The 23,033-nt window shown below is 40.9% G+C and overlaps 1 protein-coding gene across 8 annotated transcripts in view; it reads right to left on the minus strand.

The window, feature by feature from the left end:
- Window positions 1–23,033, minus strand: part of DAAM2 (dishevelled associated activator of morphogenesis 2) — a 204,453-nt gene that overhangs the window by 127,201 nt on the left and 54,219 nt on the right. The window contains exons 1-3 of one of the 8 annotated variants that reach the window (XM_064414531.1): window positions 19,671–19,823; window positions 17,114–17,198; window positions 15,524–15,605 (exon numbers count right to left, since the gene is read on the minus strand). The exons of 5 other annotated variants lie outside the window; for them this stretch is intronic. The gene's annotated coding sequence lies outside the window, so the exon portion shown is untranslated. Of the gene's footprint in view, window positions 1–15,523; window positions 15,606–17,113; window positions 17,199–19,670; window positions 19,824–23,033 lie in introns of those variants that run through there. 2 more of the 8 variants (XM_064414533.1, XM_064414535.1) reach the window with 2 other exon arrangements.

Below are 23,033 nucleotides of genomic sequence, written 5' to 3' on the forward strand. Positions count from 1 at the left end.
TTGTTTTATTTTGACTGTATTTTACTTTATTGTCCTAGCTGTGGCACTGAGGTTGTAGGTGCTCCAGTGTAGGGCCTTACTCTTCTGCTTAAACCAGTTATTCTACAGTGCCAAATAGACTCTGAACAAACAGAAATAAAAGCAGTAGGCCTGAAAAAAGGTAATCACCTGGCTGGGAGCTGGCCAGGGCACAACAGGTTCACCTCCCATAATGATGCTGCTGTACAGACAGCATTTAGCAGCGTCCACAAATCCTGCATGGATAAATTTACTCTTTACAAAATAATGGAATTTATGCAGCAATTTCCTCTACCACAGCATTGGCTTCACTAGATGGGTTGGTTTATAATGTCCTTGTTCATCAAATTGCTGTGGCTGTAAAAGCCCATGGGAAACACACTGCATAAAAAGAAAACATAAGGAAAAAAATCCCAAATCCCACAAACTCCACAGATGGCACCCTGAAACCCAATTCTGACTAAGGATAAGACCATGAAGCAGCAAGTATTTTTAAACACTCCCTACAATCCACCGATTTTAATTTTGAAATCATTCACATTCTAAAAAATATTATTTTTAAGATTTGACAAAATTATACTGTAATTCTAGGGCCATGAATTCAGGACAAGGCTATAATTCCAGTTTGTGCCTGTGCTACTCAGAGTGTGACTGAACTTCCTTTTCTAGAAGCTGCAGACCTAGACAGCAGAGCCCAAGTTAGCCTCTCAATTTTCTTTACTTTCTTTTGCTGATTGGGTACAACAGAGTGATGCAATTTCACAGAAAAAAGTGCCATGGAAGTTGGAGTGCAAGATGAAGCTTTTATTCAAAAAAAGAAATCATAGATTGAAGATTAAATAGATTATGATAACATCAGTTAAGCAGACACACACACTGACAGCCAGAATCAGCACATCACTTCTTCAGCTTCGATGCAGAAGACAACTATTTTCCTCTACAGGAAGATGAATTCCTGTGCCTTTTACAGGTCTTATGGTATGAAATGCCCTTAAAGTCATTGTATGACACTGACTCTAATATCTGTCAGTTCTATCTAATAAGTGCAGGTCCCACGGGTGAAACATCCATATCCCAGAGCAACATTTTTGATCAGTAAAGAAGGCAAGGATTGAGTGACCTGTAGAAGAAGGTGTCCCACTCTATCCTCTATTCCGTAAGATCAGGAATATGAGTAAAGCACATTAGCACTTTAGATTAGTATTAAAGCTTGATCTAGGAACTTTAAATCTCTCCAATATTTCTATTGGAAAGAGTGGGGTTTAGTTACACAGGGAGTCAACCCAGAGTTTCCCAGTAATACTAGTGCCACGCTGAGAAGAATGAACGCACAAAACCCCATTACTAAGAGCATCCCTGTCTTGTTTGAGTCATTGTAATTTTTCCATTCTGTCATTGCCCAATTATTTCCAGACATGATGTAACTATTTTGCCAAGGGATTTGGGAGTCAAAATGTTGCTGTTGTTGTCATCGTTATCCTGGGTGCTTGAATTTTCCAGACAAAATAAGCAGCTGAGGGCATTAGAGTGCCCCTACTGAGAGAGAAATACTCCGTAAGAACTGCCAGGGTGCTCCAAGAAAAACAAACAAATGGTAAAGGTCCAATTATTTCCATGTGAAATGCTGCTTACTTATTCAGACAATTAGTATAATAAAATTTCATCTGTTGTCATCATAGCATAAAAAATTTATTTCCATTCTGACACTCTGATCAGGGCCACTATGGGACTTTAAAACTCAACTTCACTAGAAATACGTCCACTGGAAACTAATCACAAATGTAGGTGTACAAGTGCTGTCTTCACTATTGACAGGTAAATCAATTACCTGCACTGATAAAAGTTTCCTAAATGTCACACACATTTAGGAAAAAGCAATTCAGTCTCTATAGCAAATGCATATAACTGGGGAAAACTCAACACAGAGACCATTTGGACCTGGTTTTTGTGGATGGCACTGAATCTCCTCAAAACTAGTGTTCATCAATGCCACCTGGGAAATCCAGGTTCCAAGCTGCAGAGCTGCCACTTCCCTGCTTAGTGCCCCAGCTAAAGCACAGTGTGCTTCTACGTGTCCCTGCAAATCCATACATAATAAAAGTGGTGGCTCTCAGTTCCGTTCCACAGACTGAAAAGCCACCAATGTGGATGATAGTTAAAAACCTTCTTTAGTGATCCACTAATGGAACAAACAGCTACTAGATGCAGTCACAAAGGGAACAGGTCTTGGGATTTTTATGCTCACTCCATCTTGGAGATGGCTCCCATAGGTCAAGGCACAGACAGAGTGAAAATGTCATTGATTCTCTATACCTACTTTTTAAACTACTCAGATTGCAGAGTTGTCAATTTGGCACCAAAAATAAATTTCCAGTAGAAAATCAAGTTAAGAAAAGGTCATATACGGCATTTTATTCCAGTATTTTTATTTTTCTTCAACATTCTGACCAGGGATACTCTGGGTTCAATGCCCTGAAACCTCAACATTACGCAAGTAGGTTTGAACTCCAAGCCAGAAGCTTGGTGAAACTGCTGAACTTTTAACCTAACGTGTCTTCATGAAGAATGGATATTTGGAAAGAGCTTTGCTCAAAGATTTTGGGTTGTTTCTGTGTGTATTTTTAAGTGACATCCAGATAAAATATATTTTCTGGCTGCTTCAATATTTTCAGGAGGAGACTTTACACCAACACTGAAGGCTGGTTTCAGAGGCGTGACGTACTGCTTTAGGTTTTGGGGCTGTCAAGTTTCATTGCAGTAAAGTGAACAAGGCTTCCTCTATATTTCTCTCAAATTCTACAGAACTGATGCTCTGAGTGACACAGGCAGTGATCAGTTATGAGGGTCTGAGAAGAAAACACTACCTAAAACCAGACACCTTCCTTTCATGGTCAGTAGGTGCTCTGGCCAAGAGCATTATGTGGAAAAGCATGCGGTAAAAGAAGGGGCAGGGAGTCCTCCCTTAAAATACACAAATGTGAGGTTCTTATCTACAAAGCAATGCTGACCCATGTGGTCTACAGCATTCTATACACAAGAGTGCAGTACCTGTGCCAACTGTCAGCCCTCCCTCCTTCCATCCTTGAACTGCCAATAGCTAGCTCCAGTCTCCCAGATTCTCATGGCAAAAGGTCATGTCCACATCAAGGCCCTTTAAGGCTCATTATTAAGTTTTAAGTTCTGAAGTATATCTAGGGAAGACTTCCTAGAACTGTAACTGACCTCCTAACACACTGTCCTTTCACAAGCGTTGGTCATTTTTAAATGTATGCTCAGATACCCAAAGAAAACTGCAGAGAAGCCGCAGCAAAAGCTTGGGTAGTCTTCTCCAGACTTTTAATTGTCTACAGCAAGTCAACAGCCTGCCTGAAAATACAGCAAGTTCTTTCAGCTTCAGAACCCAACCTACTTGTAGCTTGTTGACAAAACAGGGAGCACACTCCACAGAAAACTTGATTGCAGTATAAAATTCCCTCAGCTCCCCACCACAGCTGCACACAACTGGAAAAAAAAACCTCTAAAAATTTAACAAAACAACCAACCTGCTTCTAAATCACTACTTGATCTGGATTAATAGTCCTCAGACATGATTCATAAAGAAGGCCCTTTGTATACAAATAGAAGAGAAACCTACCTTCTATCAGCGAAAGGAACATGTTTATCCCCTGAGGGTTGGAAACATGTCCAGTGATGTATGTCTTTCCAGAACATGTACCAATACCACTGCTGTTGTCTCTAGTTTTGAATAGCACTGACTTATTTAATAGCTTGTACAGAGTTTTATTCCAATCATCACCTGCTGCAGTTTGTCTCACTCTTTGGAAAGGATGTATTTAAAACTTACTTTAATCAATAATTTTTGTTTATTTTATATCTTAAATTTATGGATGGAATACATACAAATAAATACAGTAAGTAGTCATACATTGCCCTGTACAAGTTGAGGTCTTGGCTCTACTGCCCTGGTCACATGCAAGAACATGTCCCACTGCAAGAAAGGCTGAAATTGCTGTTATTCCCATTTTCTACTAACTGAAGAAGAGACACAGTCAACCAGTACCAAAATCTTTCTAGTAACAAGAAGCAGCAGCATTTGCCCCTTTTCCTGCCCAGAAACCCATATGAACAAGGAAGAAATCTCAATTTTCATAAAACTTTTTCCAGCAGAGGGAACTGAAAAATGTTAGAAGCTCTGAAAAATCAAGACCAACTTGGTATTTGGTCTGGGTGGCAAACCCAAGAAGAAAAACTTTATATATAACCCAATGATTTGCACAGAAGCTGGCAGTCTATCACTAAAGTTCAACTATTGGCTGTTGTACCAGTAAATTCAAGACGAAAATGGCATTAATACAATTGAATCCTCATGTTTTACTTCCTCCCCTTCTCCCAGTCATTCGTGTTACAAGCAAAGGGTCTATCACACTACAGTAGTGAATGCTTAAAACAGATAAAATTGCACAGAGAAGTGTATCTCTCTCCAAACCCCTGAAAAGATAAACTAGCAGATGTATAAAGCAAACACTGAGTCCATATCAATGAGATACTCTTCTGGGTGAACTCTTCCCTAGTGCTTTTTCTGTCCATACCCTAACAACAGTCAAACACAGCCTGTAAGAAGCATGGCTACTGCCCAGGAAATGTTCTTACTGCTGGGTTTAGTGTCATCAGCTATTAATCATAAAAAGCTCCACTGGGATAACCCCAGAATTAAACAAATTAAGAAATGCATGTCTAGAGAAGGGAGTTGGTGTGGGAAGTAATTTTAAGGAACGTTGTTTTGTTTGCAAGAAAAAAAACAGTTCCTTAGACAGGAGCGAGTCCACAAGGTCTTACACTATCCTGTTCATGCTGAGATCTCAAACACAGGAAAAAATTTTCTACATTTTTAGGAGGTCATGCATGATAAGGAAACAATTCATCTCCTACAGGGCCTACTAACAGCAGCATTAACTCTTAATTCCCACAGCACATTTCATATCCATATCAATATTGCAGGACACATTTCCTGTATCTACCAGAATAGTCCTACAGCTAAGAGTTCACCTCAGCTTTAATTGCAATATTGTGATGTCATGGTGAACACTTAACAATCATCAGATCCCAGCATGCAACAACCACATCATCCACTTCCCTGAAAGCTGTTCATAGTAGAAGTGCCCTTGAAAGAAGTGATTTTCACACAGAAACCTCTGTGTGAAAGAGGATGTCCAAGTGAAAACAAAACAAGTTCCCAAACCCCCACTTTAATTCTGTGATTGGATTCACCTAGAGTAGGAGTTCTGTCTTGTTCATTTGATAGAGAGAAACCAGCACTTAGAGTATCTTGGAAATGAGCTCTGTCTGCACCTTCTAACCAACCACTCCGGACCAAAGAAAGCAGCTCTCTAGGCTGGAGGCAGCGCCTCTGAGGACCAAAATTTGAGCTTGAGTTACTAAATAACTGAAGAGAGGGGAAGCCACTTATCACAAGAAATAGAGCAAAAGGCAAGAGGAAAGATCAGCTTTCTATCTGGAAGGATGTTGTGCTCTGTGGGTGTACTATAGCAAGTTGCATGCTGTGGAAGGACCTTGGTGTGGAGGTAATGCCAGCAGATCAACAAGCCAATAGTTCAGTCAAGAAAATAAATTCATGTCTTTGTACTCAGTTCTTCAAATATTTAGGCTGAGGTTACTCCAGAGGAAATCTCTTTCTAATCAGATACTAAGGGGTTTATACTGTGTAAAGCAAAGTATTTCAGACATTTTTTGCTAAGGAATACCTCAAAAATCATATTTATGTAGGCAAAGTCATCAGAAAAAGAAAGAAAAGGGTAAAAGAAAAAACTAAGAAAGAGAAGCACTTTATTCTTCTCTTCAGATGGACTTTGGAAGGCATGCTCAAAAATCTATTCATCTTATCAAGGCAGTAATTTCAGGGTGAATATACTATTCAAATTAGGTTACAGAGACTTTAGAAGAGCCTTTCATTCCCCAGATGAGTGAACAACATACACTCCCTATATCGTTTCCTCTTTATGGGTGTAACAGACTCCTATTAATTCTGATGGAAACACATAACCTCACAGAACAAGAGATCAACTCTTCCAAGCAGACCTCAGACTCAGTTAATTTCTGGTGAAATGGCTCTTATTGAAATTGTGCCAGACGGGCACCTGAGATTTATTTTTTTTTTAGCCTCCCAGAATATTTTATTTCCTCCAAGGCCCTTTTGAGCTGAATTTAGCGAAGTCAATCCAAAGCATCCAGAGCACCTAAATCATCATTTCCTGACTCCTGGGGCATGTATTCCAACTCATACACAAACTTCAGTAGGGGTCAGTTTTAAACCTTAGTCCTAACTCTGAAAGTCTCCTGACTACAGATTCCGAAAAGCAATGTATTCTATATGCAAGTAGTAGTTATATGTTTCATCTGTACTTCCATGTTTTCCCTTAAATTTTCCATATCCAGGAGTACTTTTCCATGCTCTGTCTAACAGATCAACCAGTTTGCCTCAAGTCAGAAAGAGACTGAGGGCAGAGTTGCCACTGCTTTCAATACCACTAAGCAGAAGCTGCTCTAGAGCTGTGCACAAAGTAAAAGGTTTTCTCACTCTTGGCTCTGAGCAGAGCTTCTGCAGCTGTATCAGCCAATGCCAGAGTGCATAGCTCAGCACCATGCATTGCTCTGCAATGATTTCTCTCTTCAGCTCCCTCCATTCTGCACTCCCATCACCACTGCCAGCAAAGACCTAGATGTGGGTTTCCAGTGTTATCAGAGAGCAGCAGTAGGTAAGCAGCACTGGCTCTGAAGGGGATAACTAACATAAGACACATAGGAGAAGGCAGACTTTCCCCCACCTCCTTTGGGGAAAGAGTTGTTGGGATATGTCACTGTTCTGCATGCCTCTTAATTGGCTTCAAAGAAATATTTTATATTATTTTTTCCTTCTATGTGTAAGTTGTCTTCACTAGCTATAACTTTGGTTCTCAGCTGCCTGTCACTTCTGAGACAGCCCCATGGAAATAAGATAATGCCAGCACACTAACATTCAGGAAATCCTCAACAGCCATTTCAGATGTTTAGCATCAGCCATCCGCAAACATTAAGCAGGCATTGCTATCCAAATGTACTGTCAGGCTATTGGTGAATAATAAAACAATGTCCTCCTATTCTGCCGGTCAGTTGAGGTCTCACAAGCAACTCATTAATAACCATGTTAAAAATTGATAGCACTTTTGAAAAGTAGAACATATAATTCAACTATTGAAATATGAATCAAAATTCTAAGCTTCTTTCACTCTTTTGGTAGCATATCCCTAGTTTTCAGTACAAGGCATTTCTTCACAGTAAATATGTCCAGGCTTTCAAAAACAAACACACATCACCCCCAACACAGTTCTGAAAGAGTAAAATACACAACTTCCAAAGAAGCCTTCCTTTGCTACCTGAAATTAATGAATCAGCCTCAGTCCAAACTCCTGCTAGCTCTGTCAAACTTCATTGACTGCCATTGTAGCAAAATATTGCACCTTAGTTCAAGTGCTCTGCTCCCCTCTAGGTAAAGCAAAAGGGTTTGCATTCCAGCTTGAAAATATTCAGATAGAAGAAATTCCCTTCCTCTGGTTTTATTAGAGCATTGGGAGCACAGGTTTTTGCAACACTTCTTTCCTATCTTCTTCTAGCCAAAGAAGCACTTCAGTAAGGAGTTTTAAAGATAGAGGGCTTAAAACAAGGCTTTTTTATAGTCCATATATATATATATATATATATATTTCTGTCACTTACTTGTTCTTGTTCCCACCATCAGGCAGACCCAAAAGCCCACAATGTTTTGATAAACACACCAAAAGTAGCTTGGGATGTAAGTATGAAAACATGCACAGCAAGTTTATTTTATGCCGGTTTGTTTTATGGCTCTCTTCCAGCATTTTGGATGCACAACCCCATTAGGGTCAGAGTGCTAAAATTTTCCTTAAACAAGTCCATCTCAAAGGTCCAGGCCTCCTTTTCCCTTTCCACCTGCATCTCAATATTAAAGAAAATAGAATTTATCCCACATTGAAAAGAATAACGATGTGAATGTACATCCCTCTGTAGTGAATCCTCTCCTGTTCAGCTGGGTTCCACCTTCCTTCTTCAGCTCAGTTTCCCAAGTACTCCCAAGTGGGGAGGGGATCTGTACAAGGCTGCTAAGGTGACTAACTGCTTTAGCTTATCAGATCCAAAAGCTGGTGGGATTGAAACTTGAGAGTTCTGGAACAAGCTCAGCAGTACAGTTGGAGCATCTTGGAGTCCTCAAAGCCTGAGTTAGATGAGACAAAGGACAGGGTTCTTTCCAGCATTACATCCCCCACAGAGCCCCATCTCAAAAGGCTCCAATGCTTCAATCCATTTTTTTCCATTAACAGGACATTAAAATTCCAAACAACACATTTTATTCTGTCCATGTCTGAAAGGTATCCAAAATTACACATCCACATTCTTTTACCAGATAGTAGAGGCCAATTTCTATGAGATATATGGAAGAAATGAGGTTGGGGGAGGGAAAGGGGAGGTTGAAGAGAAAATAAAATATTGCCTTCAGCATTACTGAAGGAAATTTACGTGTCTTTCTTAAGAAACAGTGCTTCTTTCACACACTTATAAAGAGCTTTTTTTTGAAAACAATTTCCAAATTAACAATAAAGATCTGACAATTTTTCTTTAAGATGGCCGGTTTTCTTTAAGAGGCAAACCAAACAAGTCTTGGAGTAGGGTAGTGGCTGGGCGAGCCATGACCCACCTTTAATTCAGAAGCAGATAGATGAGTTCAGAGTAAATGGCAGAGGGGAAAAAACAAAGAGAGGAAGAGACAAAGTGTGAAATAACGAGTCAAAATATCCCGTTTTCGAAAAAGATGAAGTTGCCATCTGCAAGAGAGATTAAAGAAGAAATTTAGAATCAATGTGTATGTACTACCAAGAATCCTTTTGAAGGAAGACCCAACTTCCTGGCCCCAGAAGCCACATGCTGAAAATTTTCACACGGTCAAAAGCCAAGAGATACACACCACACACCTAGTGAAGCTGAGGAAAGGGAAAGCACTAGGAAGTGGTTCCCAGTCTAGATGTAACAATACGTATTCATGACTCCTGCTGCCCCTTTCGATACAAGGCTGGCAGGTAGCCAGTTCCTAAGAGAATGCTGCAATACTGATCTCAGGAGCTGAAAGGAGCCTCTCAAGAGTGCCTTATCCAGTCTCCTCACTCAAGCAGGACCAGCTAGGGCAAATTGCTCAGGACCAGTGTTCAGACACCTCCACAGGAAAAGAGTTCATTGTGTTTAGATGAAACTCCCAGGGCTTCAATTGATGCTCATTGCCTCATACTGTCACTGGGCACCACAGAAAAGAGTGCACCTTCTTGAAGCAAACAGTCACATTTCCCAAAAGGCCTCTTACCAGATTAGCCCTCTTTACCAACTTTTACAGCTCTATGTAATTGTTCAGGGAATTTACTACTGTGTACAGATCTAGACTCCTTGCATGACAACAGAATATTGCAGAAATTCTCTCGTGTGCCAATGTCTGCTCATGACAGACATGAACAGACTGCAGAACAAAGAACCATGCATAGAATATTGCAGAAATTCTCTCTTGTGCCAATGTCTGCTCATGACAGACACGAACAAACTGCAGAACAAAGAACCATGCATAGAAGAGATGTGTTAGAAATAAAAATACCAGTCAATTTTCCCATAGGCAAACTCATTATATGTTCTCACAGCACAAAAATTCAGAGACAGGGCAATAGTCAGCCAAAAAAAAGACTCTTCATATTTGTAGAAGGTCTTCACAAATTGTTACTGCACTGCCCCAACCTTCCTCAAAATGAAATATTAATGACAGCACAATTTTGTCATTAACATTAAAAGTTGTGAATTCCCAAACAATTTAATACCAGTAGCAACTTTAAAGAAAAACTCTTGACTGGTAACACTTATCAAACTACTGATTCCCAGTTCTGGTCCTATCCACAACACAGACCCTGTCCCTGCATTCACACAAGTGGTGACAGTGACAAAGAGAGTGGACTTGTACATCTACCAGTTCCCATACCAGCTAAGGTAATAGCCATTGGTGTTGCATTGCTCCAAGACATTCCCTGCACATTCTAGTCTACAATCTTATTACTCCCCTGCTTGAGAATAAGTCTTTGTAACTGGTGATAAACAAAACAAATCAAAGCAAAAGAGAAATCTGTTTCATTTGAATTCTCCAGAAGTTTAGGCCTTTACAGAATTTTTCCCTTTGCACATCTCAGCTGCTTCCAATGAAGTCAGCGGATGTTTGACCACTGATTTCTGTGGGAATGACATGGGATTTTAGCCACAGCAGGACTTCTAACCACTACCACCTATTATTTGCCGTTCAGAAAGTTTTCAGGGCAAATGCTTAGAAAGTAGTTGAATTCAATTTTTGCAAGCAAAACCCCAGAAAACCCCTTTCTAAGAGGTCAAGCCCTGTTCCCTGAGGCCTTGGTGCAAGCTGTCTTGGCAGGACTTGTCCTGAGACTGTTGTGTGGAAGATAAGGAATTTGAATGATTTCCTGCTCTGCAGCATATAGCTCCCCAAACATCCGACAGTTTATGTCCCAAGGACTGTCTCCACAGAAACCTGGCTAGAGAGGCCATGATGCTGAAAGTGAGAGTTATCCAGTAGCCAGCAGCTCATTTTCAGTCTTTCACACTCCCCATCCTGCACTACTTTCTAACTGCCTGTAGCCCTCCCAAACCATATGAGGTTCTGCACACCTCCTCCCAGCCAAGTCTCAAGGAAAGGTTATTAACATCCACATTAATGCACCAATGCTACAGATAAAGCTCCTCCCTTGAAATCAAACACACTCTCCTGTTCACCAAAAATGTCACGTGGTACACATACGCCAAGTGGGAGTACACTTGGCCCTGACTTGCTGCCCTCCTGCACTGCACACATTGTCTGTCAAATAAGCCTCCAGTCCTTGTGTTGAGGTCTTTTGCACACTGTTTCAAAATCAGAAGGGTTTCCCCTCAAGACGGCCTGATTTTTATCTCAGAAGACTGAAAAAAACAGAGGAAACCAAAAGCAACCCTCACATTTCACATCGTCCTAAACTAGAACTGTGTGCCAACCCTACACCAGAAAAACAACACAGCCCCCAAGGACCGTGAGCCAGGTGTTCTCTCTCTTCAGGCAGTCTTTACCCTACAGCTGCTTGGTCTCTTCAGGACACTCACCTGCTAGAGTCTACCCAGGAGGTGCTGTGGATGAGATCACTTCCAGCAAAATTGCCCAACATCCATTGGGGCCAGGCCTGTCACATGCAGCAGCTGAGCTTACCCAGCCACATCCATCACAGAGGTACTCTTACAGGACTAAGAAGAATTTGGTATGACAGTTCTAAAGGCTGATTTGCAGGGATGCCTGCAAAGACAGCTAGCCTGACCTCTTAAAGGCATATGTGGCCCTTCAAGGCATTCATTCAAAATGGGGATTAATTGAAGAGAACATCTCAATTAGTTGATACTTTTTCCATTCAACTGTATGCCATAAAAGGAACATTTTACTATTTAGAGGACATGCAGGAAATCCCTTCTCTAAATGCACTTATCAGTGTGCTCTGCAGCCCAGCACTCTTCACCACTGTTGCTTGCAAAAAGAGAATTAAACATACAATCTGCAAACTTCACTTGCCATGTGTGCACAAGACATATTGAATTTCTATAATTAGAATTTAAAGAGACTTTGGCTCTTGTCTCAAGAACAAATTTTCACAAAACTAACCAGCTTCCATTTCAATGAAAAACAGGAAGCAAAAATCCAAAACAGTGCAGTTTATTGAACAGACCTGATTAAAAGGGAAAAAAGCTGGCTTGAAAAAGAAAAAAAATATTTTGAAAGAAAGTGCAAGCTATTCTAGTACTGGGGATGCCTTTTGAGGTATTTTTTTAAATGAAAAGGAACAACAAAGACATTTTCACTTTTGTCAAGATTTTCCCTTCTACTTAAAAAAAATAAATTAATACAATAAAGAAAATCTATCTCCATTGCACAGCATTCAACAGCATAAAAATAAAGTAATAGTTACAAACAAATACATGTTTCTGGCATGATTTATCACACATTTTGAAATATCCAGCTCTCATAAGAATGTGGAAACATTTGGGAAAAATCTGTGTTTTCTTCAACATTTGGTAATTCCGAGTACAGACCTTTTCAATGAGAAAAATCTCAATGGAAAAATTTGCATGAGATATACTGAGCCCTTTCCAAAGTCTGACCACCAGCGTCAGTAAGGGAGATGGACAGTTACTAAGACCTAGTCTGTCTTTTGAGAACAGTCACTCAAACAGTCAAGTCCTCTCCAACACCCCTGGGCTACCAGCAGATGCAGTTCTTCAGAAATAGCAATAATTGAGCTGCCAGTTTGGTCAAGGACATGGAAGTTCTCCTTTACCCCTGAGCTCTGTCCTCCACTCTCAACAGGCAGCACAGCACACAGTAGGAGACAGAATAAACAAAACCCACTGGGCTCATTCCCTTGTACCATAAAATACAGGTGAGAAACTAAAAGCAAATCTCTCTGACATAACATGAGGAGCAACTCAGTAGCCAAGAATCCTTTCTTTTGCTGAGCTGTTTTGTAGGCTGTAATGCTTGGGGAGAAAAACTAAAACAGTGTAAAAACAAATACAAATTAATGTTCTGTATCAATGATTGCCAAAGGGATAGCAGAGCAGGAATTTCCAGTTGTGTCCACAGCTAGATCTTCTCACTTTTTCACTTTTCAAATCCCATTTCAAGAAAACAAGCAAAACAAAAAAAGAAACATCCCACAATTTTAAGACGCGCATGGAAAGTACTGCAGGTTGGTAGCAAGCTAAGTGATAACCATGCAGTGCTAAGGAGATAAAAGCAAAACAGGAAGATATTTCTGTATGTTAGCTGGGCAACAAGTGAATACAGACTGGAATCACGAGGGATGTGAAAGGCAACAGTGTAAAACGCTGGCCTCAGGTTTATTTGGCTTCCACTGGCCTCAGTGAGACTTACATTGACCAATCTGATTTAAAAAATCTTACGAACCATAAAGCTGGAAGGGTTGTACCAATCAGCTAGTCTGACCTCATACATAGCACAAGCCACAACATTGCTATAAATTAATTCCTGCCTGAAGTACTATATAACTTTTCAATAGGCATCTCATTTGATTTAAAGATTTCCAGCAGTTGAAAATCTACCACAACTCTCAGTAAACTGCCTCTCACTTTAGAGATTTTTTCACCTGCCAAGTTTCAATTCCCAGAGTCTGGGCCCTGACTTACTTTTTCTAAATTGAAAATGCTATCACCCAATGTTCTCTGTATAGCTAATTATAAATAGTGATCAACAAGTCACCTTTTAAGTACCTCTGTAAATAACTACAGGATAATCATCCATCAATACATGGGATTAATCAGTGTTAAATTCTGTAATGTTCCATTTATGACCTCTGCAGCAGTCTGTCACATATACAATGGTCACTTGAAATACAGTTCATTCTTGGATCAAAGGAGTTAGTCAAGTTTAAAACAGAAGTTATTTCTTATGACAACCTGGCAGGATACAAGGATGTCACAATACAGGTATGAAGAAAATGATGGTCTGCCTAAGATCATTCAGCAAGTACATGGCAGAGCCCAGAATAATGCCAGTTAATTCAGATTTTAAGTCTTCATCCTTGCTCATAATGCCATCTTTCTGCACAGCACAAGACAAAAACTATTCTAAAAACAAAAAACCACATCCTGGAATCTCTCCAGATTTGAAGCAAGGCTTTTGAGCTATTTGCATGCAAGTGAAAGCAGTATAGAAAAAAATCTTGGTATCTACATAATAATATCCTTCCTGATTACTTTGAGGCAGAGAAAACATACCAAGTAAATGAAACTCATAGGCCTGTACCCACAGTAGGCCTACTCACAGATTCTTGTTCTCTTGAATCTGCAGAGGTGCTTGGCAAGACCAGTTCCAGCAGCCTACTGAGGCTTTATTATCAATTTGATTTCTAGGAACTAAATAGTCAACAAAAAAAAAAAAGTCTGTCTCACAAATTCCAGTTTGCTAATGTAAACATCATAAAAAAACCACAACAACTTTAAAAACAAAATATTTGAAAGTCAGTTTCCCTTCTTTACTAGCTGCCAAGAGCAGAGTTCAGGGCGCCCTGCTTCTTGAGTTGATGAAACCATTAACACCTACAGCAGCGTCAGGAATGTTAGTCTGCCCTCAGGACTTGGTAAGTAATAAGAAACTGGTGTCAGTTTCACATTTAAAAACCAGTTCCAAGTAATAAATTTCCAATTTCTGATCCGGATGGAAGCCCAGCCCAAGCAGCATAGCAGAGGCTCAAAGCACTTCACTAAAAAGGTATCAACACTGGCAACCATGCCAGTAAGATTCTTGTGAAAACAGTTGGAAGATATCTAACACAAAAATATGCCTTGCTGCAAAACACATGCAGCAGAGTGTGTGGAGAGTTATTGCAAAAAACCCAGTGAACAACACTGGCAGCACAGAAAACTTGAGTCTCTCTTTAGTCAGTTCTTTTGTTGCTACAGACGCCAGACCAAGACTTTGAGAGACCTTGTGTGGCAACATCAGGCAGCCAGTCTGGAAGCCAGAGAGCCAGCGTCAATTACAGGGTCTGTATGCAGCTCAATAAAGAACCCCTTTTATACTCATTACAACACAGTTCTGTCTTCACTGCTGCAAGGGGTGCTACAGAGGAGGCATTAGCAGATGGTCCTTGCAAGAGTCACAGTCTTCTAACAGGATAAAAATGGGGTGCAACCCTCTTTCCAGCAACATGAGTCTCAAGTGCCTAACAGCACACAGCGATAGCTTTGTCATGGCTCATCTCACTCTTCCCTAAACACAGCTCAGCAGGCACCATCCTACACAAGTTGTATGTACCCATTTCCATTTCATGGGAGAGGGAGCCATGACTGAAGTTCAATATCCATTCATTTATTTCAGTCTGCCTAAGAGAAGCACAGCCAACTTTCTCGTGCAATAAACCATTTGAAGCAACACTTCCCTGACAGTGCTACCTCTTGTCCATGCCCTCTGGGCTCTAGGGCTGGAGAAAGAGATGTAACTTGGCCACATTTCTTCTACTTTCCTGTTCCTCAGGTGAATTCACTATTGCGTTATAAGGTGCAGAGGAAAATAAATCCCACAAAGACAACCTGCCATTTATTCTGTATCTGTTTCAAGCTGAAGGCAAACTATCTTTCACCCCATCAGTATGGGATGCAGAGAGCATCCTAACATGCCAAATGTCCTGCAAGTTTCTGCATATTTTGATGCACTTCTTTTGACACTACTGCTGTGTTTTGTTCCTCCCCACAAACATACGTCAGATACCCTTCCTGAAAACATCTCCTCTGACGTGTGGTCTTGTGCATTGCTAGTGCCATATGCCAATCCTCCTTTAAATTTCACTTCCTTGTGTCCTACCAGTAGCCCAATAGTCCAGGATTCTCAGTCATTTCCAGTCCCTTGAATTAGCATCCAACGATGTCCTGTTTACATTTCAGGGCTGTGGTAGAAATAAACACCATAATGTCAGGACATTCCATCAGCAGGATTCCAGCGCAACCATGCTGGGCTGTGACCAGGATGCTGAACCAAGTATGGTCTGACTTTTTACTTTATCTTATTTCCTCTTTCTTATATTTCCATTACCTACCAGACGACGCCTTCTACTGAGACAGACCCTGCAAAGAGTGAGCACACTGGAAGGGTCTTGACAATTGTTAAGTTACTAAACGAGGAACTAATCAGTAAGGAAATAAACACAACAAGCAGGGAAGAGGTAGTGGATCACAGAAAAGGATTTTATGTTCTGTCAAACAGAAGTTCAAAGTAACATAATCATCCCTCTATTGCCAGATGAAACTAGGATGTGGACAAGGCAAAGCCATTTCTTGGTTAGATGGTTCCAAGGACTAAATTCTGCTGTCAGCTATGGTATCTGTAAAACCAAAGATGAGTCAAAACTAATTAATTTCAATTATTCTTAATTATATTTCATCTATTTAAGTAGCAATACTTGAATAATCAGAGGAGACATCACAAATGCATCTGCTATTAAACCTCAGCCAAGAGACACTTATTTCTAAGTAGGTTATAAAATTTCCAGACTAGAAAACAGCCTGTTAGCAAAAAGGCTGTCCTGTGGTATGACTAAAAACTCTCTACTTCTCACCCCAGCAATGCACAAACAAATGCTGTCTTCTCCATTCCAATCAGAATATCAAATGTAAATATTATGAAGAAGAATCTCTGAAGACACACAAATTGGATGGCTACCAAGGACAGGCTGAATGCTTTGAAAGCAACATTTTCTGTGATGCACCAGATCTCTCAGAATCAGAGAAAACTAAGAAGGGGAAGATATACCAAGCTTGCATAGTCTTTTTGTCCCAGTGTAAAAAAACTCTACTGAATATTTCAGTGAACCATCAGTTCAATCTTGATTTCAAGTGTTGCCATTTTATGCAGAGTAGAGCTACTGTTCAGGTACTGATTCTTGGGGGAATATAACTGGAAACTAGAAGATTGTGCTTTTGGAATAAATGCTTGTTCTTTGGGATTGAATTAGCATTGAAATGGCTCCCTAGCACTCGGGTAAGATTTTTCATCTTCAGGTCACAACCCAGGCCAGTGCTGTCTTTAAGACAGTTTTGTACAATGCTTTAGTCCCACAGATATCTCATTTACTAAGACTGATAGCCCTGAAGACCATTTAGAAACTCCAGAAACTGTGTTAAGAACTGCAATCTGCTCCCTAAATAAAGCAACGGATATAAGACCCACGTTCTGGGCTTGCAATGGTCTCCTTCCACACTTCCAGGTATCAATTAGTAGCCACCATTCACCAAGTGGACCAGACCTGACAGATGCCTTAGCATGACAACGACAGCTTTGAGAATCTGCCTCAGGTCCCACTGCTGCTGTGAAGATTTTCTGTTCCATGAAATTTGTTCCAGGAGAATTGTGTGGAAGCTAAGCCTCACCACATTTAGACCATGATGCAAGACTCACCTCTTTGTCCAAAGCATAGTGTGAACTGCAGACTCAGAACCTCCTGGCACTTTTCCACGAGCTGTATTTTTCTTTCTCCCTGTCCCTGAAGTTTACAAGCACATTGTTGGAGGCAGGTAGGGAGTTCTGGTACTTTTGCTCCCCCTATTTGGGAAGCTGTTGATTTAAACCATGTGCACACAGTGAAGTCTCGACAAGGACATTATAAATGCATGTAATGATGTGACGGCTGCTGGCGATCAATGGAAAAAAAGAGAGGGAGGAGGGGTTTACTGGGTCTTGGGCCAGCTCCTAATGGACAAGCTTCCACATCACAAAACCAAGCACTGCAGCTGCCAGAAATCACATCAATCAGCCCTCTCCCCAGAACAGCCAGGCAGCAAATGGACAGGCACTGACTGAGCTGCTCTCTCCTAACAAGGTTTCACAGGACTCTGGAGTGCACTGGGCAAGACAGGCTGTGAGCAAATTTGATGTATATTGCCCATGCCTTGCCTGCCACTTTAGCATCTTTAGCAAATACTATACTAACTTTAAAAATAATCAGTGGGCCAAAGTTAAAAATAAATTGCAAGTTGGCTTCCATGAGAAAGCAACTGAGCCAATACCATTTATAGTAATTCGACGTGTCACTGAATAGCATCATTTTTATAAATACACTGAAAGCCGGACATGAAATAACTGGTTAACAGCTCCCTAATCACAAGGGCTTCCTCTGCTACACATTTTTCCTATTTATCCAATGGCTTCTGTTTTATATCTAGTTTGCTAATGGAAAGAGGGGCGGAGGGGGGTGGGGGGAAATTGGCCTTAAACTGATCCAGCAGATGCACAGAGCTGGGGCCTCAAACACTGGCTTCTTTTCTGCAGCCACCAAAGGGCGGTGGGGGAGAGACATTTCAGCAAAATTCTTTCTCTACAGTAACTACCACAGAAACACATTTCCCTCTGTTTGTAGCCACTCAAAATAACTGCAGCTGAAATGCCAGAAGAATATTTTGTGCTCCCTGCATTTACAAGAGAAAGAAATGGGAAAATACTAAAGAAAGTTCCTAGTATGGTGGTCTCAAAACAGCAGTAAAAGGCTTCCAAAAAAGTACTCTCATAAAGAAAGCAAAACAATCTAGCCCAAAAATATTTGTTATTTAATGATCCTAAAGTGTTTTACAACCATGCATAGGAAATACATCATTTTATAAGACTGTTCATCTTCTAGGCTGTGCAAACCATTCAGAGTTTTAGAACAACTCTCTGTCCCAAATTTTTTACAAGTGCCAGGAATGCCTTTGCAAGCATGACTGTGTGCAGCACAAACAGCTATCATAATTTATGAATGTTTTAAAATAATTAAACACAATTTCCTCAGGTATGTTGATTTCTGTGTGCATTGCTTCAAGTCAGGGTGCACACTGAAGCCTCTGTACCTGCACAGTGAACAGTTTGCCTTTTGTTACTAATAGGTGGGAAGACACCTCATACTGGCACAAGACCATAAGGCCAGGAAAAAGGTGAGGGATTCACCATCTACTCAAAACTGCACCTAACCTTTGCTCTGTTTATTTTAATTTTAAGGTGTCTGATAAATACTTTAATCTACAAAGGTGGATGAGGAGGGCACTATACATGCATACAGAATGTGATTGCAAAAGTTGTCTAAAACTCAAGTCAGTAGCAGAAGCAAGAAGCAAACCTTGGTTCTGCACCCATGAGGCCCTTAGCTCCAGTGAATAAAGTTTCACTGCATCCCCAATTCCGTACTGCAGCCTTAGCCCCGGAAATAGGCATGCAAATCTCCTAATCAAACTAAGTCTCTTGATATCAAAACCATGCTTATGTTACTTGCATGTCCTTGCAGTCCTCCCTCAGCATCTAAAGGGACAGTTTTCTCTGTTGTCATGACTTATTCCCTAGTAATTTGTCAACAGTCTGCCTATCCAAAGCATAAGGAAAAAGAGTGGTGACAAACATGGGAAGGCTAGTAGCACTGAAATAATCTTTTGTACTCAAACCAGTGTGGGCACGTAACCCACATTTACTTAGGGTAGCCCGTGCTTAATGCACCTTCAGGTCTGGGTGAAAGGCATTTCTCTTTGTGAATAGTTGAATTTGGGAACAACTTAACAATGTACCAGTAGAACTTAGTGCTGAAGATCACTTCAGATGCAAAAAACAAACTTTATTCACATGGTAAGTTTGATCCTGACTTTATGAAGCAGGCCATTTATGGCTAAGTTTTATAATTCCTCCATAATGTGTCCTGGTACAATAGAAAACAACAGAACTAGCTACAGCTTTAGGAATGACTGTCTGCAACACACGACCTTTGCCACCAGTAGAGCAGACAAAGGAGAAGGAAAAGCAAGAAGGAGCTTTCAGTGTAACCATGTGAGCCAGGGGCACCATGAGGTCTGCTCCTTCTTCCCCTTGGGTCTCCTTTCATCACTTGCAGTCAGCACATAAGTGTCCACAGGAACAACCCAGCAGGTTGTAATAAGGAATGCAGTACTTCCAAGAGCAGTTCCTCTCCTCTTGCTAAAGGCAGGGGGAAAGATGTTACCTGAAGTAGTGGTTAGCATTGCTAGTCCAAGCACAGATGCCCTGCCTCATGCTAGGTAAGTCAGAAAAGACAGCGGCCCACAGCTAATGCCTTGACGTGCTGAGTGGGATTAGAAACCAAGGCCTGCACTTCGTATGAAAAAGCAGAAAGCAGACTGCCAAGACCCCTCTCTAAATATATTTCAAAGTGGGTTATTGTGAGGAGTGTGAGCATTATGATCTTAGCTGCCAACAAGTACTTCTGTGGGAAGCAGTTTGCTAGCAGGAAGGCATTCTCCCAACAATCCAGGCTTTGACCCATATTTGTGCTGTGCAGTTAATCTAAGTGGAATTAGTGCTGATGAAAGGGGCCATATGGACAGCCCTTGAGACAGAAATCTTATTTACCCACAGAAATTTCCATGGCTAGCAGCACTGTAAGATACATCTTACATGCATGTGCCAAAGCCACGTGCACTTCTCTCCAGCTGCCTAAACAAGGACTATCCAACCCCAACTTTCTGTAAGATGGAAAGGAAAAATGTTGTGATTCCTAGATTCACGCAAAGTAACTAGAAGAGTTATTCTAATGCATTTTTATATAGCTCACAGAACGCCTACCAGTGCATGATTAGTGCCGTGTTTGTCTGGGTCAGAACAGAGGACATCCAAGAACGCACCGATTGGTAGTCTCAAAATATTTTCTTCAAATTTCAAAACAAACTCAGTGTGTTAAAACCAAAATGTGTTTTTCCATACTACCACATATTTGCCTCCCTCTCTTCTCAGTCTACAGTTCTTTCAGTGGTACCCCAGAACTGCTTAGACCAAAACTTCCAGTTAAAATATCCTTTAGTTATTATGAGTGTAATTCAGAGAGAAGCATAAAGCCAGCAAAGCAGAGGTTGTGACTGGACTCAGATCCTACTTTTCATGGAAAGCAAGGCTTATAACATAATTCCTTCATGTCCTCACAAGGCACATGGATTGTGTCTACACAAGCTTTGGAGGACACCATGCATATTCTTCACATGCAAGATAGCAGCATATCACACAGCTGTCAGAGAAGCATCCCTTGTTAACATTCTTCAGCTTGTTTTATGAACTGAGATTTTGCAGAGAAGAGCAAATAGAATAAGCTGTCCAAAAAAACAGTGCTAAATGATGGCATGCGAGTAGAGACACAGACAAAGATAGGTGCACCAGGGGTCCATGCACTGACTGAGTAAACAGGAATTATTTTTCCTCTCAGTTAGATTACATGTGCTGGAAGAACTATGGCAGTCCTGGACCATTTAATTTCTTAAAATGCAATGGCAGATGGCATTAGCAAAGCTGCAGTTAGATTCACTGTCGTTCAGCATGTGTTAACAGAAACAACATCTGGTGCCCTTCCTTATATTTCTTTTAGTTTTCAAATGGGAACATGCCTTATTTAATTACTTTCTAGCCACCCTATGCAAACCTTCCCACACACACTCCTCTGGTAGATTCCTCTGTACAAGTGCAAGTTGAAGTATTACAGCAGTTCATTGCATTTCGCGTGCTTTCATGCTAACCACTGAAGTTCTGGCTTGACCACTATTGACAGGTACACAGACAATTGACAATCTCATTCCTGCAGACATCCTAAAACCAGGCAAGCACAGAGCAAGTGCATAATGTCACCTGCAGAATGAGTACAGCTTCAAAGACAAGCAGAAAATCTCACTGTTTTCCTGTATCCTGTCATCCTTGACTACCATCTTTGCCTGATGGAAGAACATTAGTCTTTCAAAAGAACATGCAGATAAAGCAGAGGCAACATGACATCTTGAGTTATTCCTGTATGAAGATATGCATATGTGCATATGCCACTGCCCTGCTGCACATTCCAGAGCCAGACTACTCAAGACTTTATTCGTCCCTGGCTTCCACAGCCACAGAGAGGGCTGTATGTTTGAGGAGATAGGGTAGGGATCCACCTGTGGCCAGTCTGCCTTCTGCCCTGAGAAAAGAGACTGACACTATATTCACTTCCATCTTTCTCCTGAGCTTAGGAGTAAATTGCAATTCAGTAATGAATGAAACACTTTTTTCCCCCAAGAAACAAAGCTCAAGTATTTACTTTGGAGCTTAACCCTCCCTTCCACCAAAGTACTGCACTGGAACAGTTACACACCACGACAGTCTTCCTAGCTAAGGAGCATTTGGGGAAACTCCCAATAATGCATTGTCCAGCCTGAATTCCCACTTGCAAAAGGCTCCAAGCACTAGATCTTTTCCCCTCCAACCAGTAAACATTGGTAATATCTCATGCATAAAAAACAACCTCAGTCCTGCTTTTTACTTCTTAAGTTAGTACTGTTTCCACAAACTCTGTATCAGATCCTCAGTTTGTTTATACTGAAAGTGCCTTGGAGCAGTGGCAGCTTCTCCTTCATCTCCTCACTGGAGCTTAGCTACAAAGAATAATAGTCAAATCTGCATTGGCAACATCTTCTATGGCCAGGCATGAGGCCCAGAGAAAGTGTCAAAAAATCTCTCACCCCAAATACATTCTCCTACGCTTGCTCTGCATTATCAGTTGTACCATATTCACCTCAGAGGGGCTGAGTTTGCCTTTGAATCCATTGATTACAATCACATAGCCAAAGCAACACCTTCCTGAAACACTGCTAATACTGGACCACCCAGAACGGTATCAGGAAAATGGCATGAACTATCTCAAACCATACAAAGTATGAGGCACTGAATTCACCACACAGATTAGCGCTGCTATTTGTTGGTTACAGTATCTATACAGATAGGGGTTTATCCCATAAGGTCATCAGTTCCAAGCATCTAAGCACTCAAAAAGATGGCAGAGAAAAAACAGGTACAGAAAAATGGCTGTACTTCTCCCTTCTGCATTAGTCCCCCTAGCAAAAGGGCATTCTCCTTCCCCACATCATTATTAAAAGCCACCTGCAAGTACTGTTCTCCTTAGTGGTCAAGTGATGATTTGTTTCATATACAAATTTGGCTCTAAATTTCACACTTTATGCATAAATGTACAGGTCACGCTACCCAGTGCCTGACAGAAAGATATTCTTGTTAGATGAAGGTCAGAATGGCCCATTATAATCATCAAAAATGACCTCTTGCAGAGCACAAACTGCACAATCTCACCTAATAACTTCTTATTCACTCTCTCTTATAGAGGCAGAAACAGAGTTGTCACTGCATGGCATAATGTTTGGGGTTTTTTTCTGGCTCCCATTTATAACAGGCAGGAGATGTCTCAACAGCCAAAGACATCCATCAATTCATGTTTGATAACCATTCAAATTACCAAACCCCTGGACCCTCCTAACCAAGGATCAGCAAATGCTTTACTAATATCAATGAATTTAGTCTCACGTCA

The sequence above is a fragment of the Passer domesticus genome, chromosome 3, assembly GCF_036417665.1.
Source record: "Passer domesticus isolate bPasDom1 chromosome 3, bPasDom1.hap1, whole genome shotgun sequence".
NCBI classification, from domain to species: Eukaryota; Metazoa; Chordata; class Aves; order Passeriformes; family Passeridae; genus Passer; species Passer domesticus.